Here is a 2,065-nt window from a genome sequence, read left to right as displayed (position 1 = left end):
TAGTGTGTGGAAACTTTTCCTCCTTCACAGCTCCCTCCCACTGGTGCAGGACCCGTCCCCATTCTTTTGTCTCTGTTTTTTCTTTTTTCTTTTGCCCTACCCAGGTACGTGGGGAGTTTCTTGCCTTTTGGGAGGTCTGAGGTCTTCTGCCAGCTTTCAGTAGGTGTTCTGTAGGGATTGTTCCACATATAGATGTATTTCTTATGTATTTGTGGGGAGGAAGGTGATCTCCACATCTTACTCTTCTGCCATCTTGAAGCTCTAGCCCTCCCATCGTAACTTAAAGGGAAACTTCCACAATGTCTGGAGCCCTTGATGTCCTGCAGATGAAGGAGGAGGATGTCTTCAAATTCCTTGCAGCAGGAACCCACTTAGGTGGCAGCAACCTTGACTTCCAAATGGAATAGTACATGTACAAAAGGAAGAGAACCTAGGAGAAGCTTCTGTTGGCAGCTCGTCCCATTATTGCCATTGAAAACCCAGCTGATGTCAGTGTCATATCCTCCAGGAATACTGGCCAGCGAGCTGTGCTGAAGTTTACTGCTGCCACCGGAGCCACTCCTATTGTGAGCCACTTCACTCCTGGAACCTTCACTGACCAGATCCAGGCAGCCTTCCGGGAGCCAAGACTTCCGGTGGTTACTGATCCCAGAGCTGACCACCAGCCTCTCACAGAGGCCTCTTACGTTAACCTGCCTACTATTGCTTTGTGTAACGCAGACTCTCCTCTGTATTATGTGGACATTGCCATCCCATGCAACAAGAAGGGAGCCCAGTCAGTGGGTCTGATGTGGTGAATGCTCGCCGAGGATGTTCTGCACATGCGTGGCACCATCTCCCGTGAACAACCATGGGAGGTCATGGCTGATCTCTGCTTCTACAGAGATCCTGAAGAGATTGAAAAGGAAGAGCAGGTGACAGCCAAGAAAGCTGTGACCAAGGAGGAATTTCAGAGTGAATGGTCTGCTCCAGATCCTGAGTTCACTGCTTCTCAACCTGAGGTGGCAGACTGGTCCGAATGTGTGCAGGTGCCCTCTGTGCCTATTCAGCCGTTCCCCACTGAAGACTGGAGTGCTCAACCTGACACTGAAGACTGGTCTGCAGCTCCCACTGCTCAGGCCACTGAATGGGTAGGAACAACCAGTGAATCATCTTAAGCTGTTCTTCCACACTCTTAAAATGGAAATAGGTTGACGGAAAACAAAAAGTTGAAAAAAAAAAAAAGTCTACAAATAACAAATGCTGGAGAGGATGCAGAGAAAAGGGAACCCTCCTACACTGTTGGTAGGAATGTAAGTTGGTGCAGCCACTGTGGAAAACAGTATGGAGGTTCCTCAGAAAACTAAAAATAGAATTACCAATATGATCAAGCAATCCCACTCCTAGGCAAATATCCAGACAAAACTATAATTCAAAAAGATACATGCACCGCTATTTCATAGCAGCATTATTCACAATAGACAAGACATGGAAACAACCTAAATGTCTGTCCACAGATGAATGGACAAAGAAGATGTGGTACATATATACAATGGAATACTACTCAGCCATAAAAATGAACGAAATAATGCCATTCACAGCAACATGGATGCAACCAGAGATTATCATACAAAGTGAAGTAAGTCAGAAAGAGAAAGATAAATACCATATGATACCATTTATAAGTGGAATCTAAAATATGACACAAGTGAACCTATCTACAAAACAGAAACAGACTCACGGACATAGAGAACAGACTGGTGGTTGCCAAGGGGGAGGGGGTTGGGATAGGGATGAAGTGGGAGGTTGGGGTTAGCAGATTAAGCTTTTATATATAGAACGGATAAACAAGGTCCTACTGTATAGCACAGGGAACTATATTCAATATCCTATGATAAACCATAATGGAAAAGAGTATTTTAAGAAAAGAATGTATATATATGTATAACTGAACCATTTTTCTGTACAGTAGTAATTAACACATTATAAACAACTGTACTTCAATAAAAAAGAAAAGAAAAGAAAAAAGAAATGCAACTAGATGCACACCAAACATAAAAGAATGTTCTCAGCAGCAATGATGACC

General features: G+C 43.8%; 1 pseudogene; it reads left to right on the top strand.

Annotated features, from left to right (window-relative positions):
* Nucleotides 1-299: 299 nt before the first annotated feature.
* On the top strand, nucleotides 300-1,157 carry LOC132423707 (small ribosomal subunit protein uS2 pseudogene; annotated as a pseudogene).
* Nucleotides 1,158-2,065: the final 908 nt, after the last annotated feature.

Source organism: Delphinus delphis, chromosome 1 (assembly GCF_949987515.2).
Source record: "Delphinus delphis chromosome 1, mDelDel1.2, whole genome shotgun sequence".
Lineage (NCBI taxonomy): Eukaryota > Metazoa > Chordata > Mammalia > Artiodactyla > Delphinidae > Delphinus > Delphinus delphis.
This window is presented reverse-complemented; position numbering and strand designations above follow the sequence as displayed.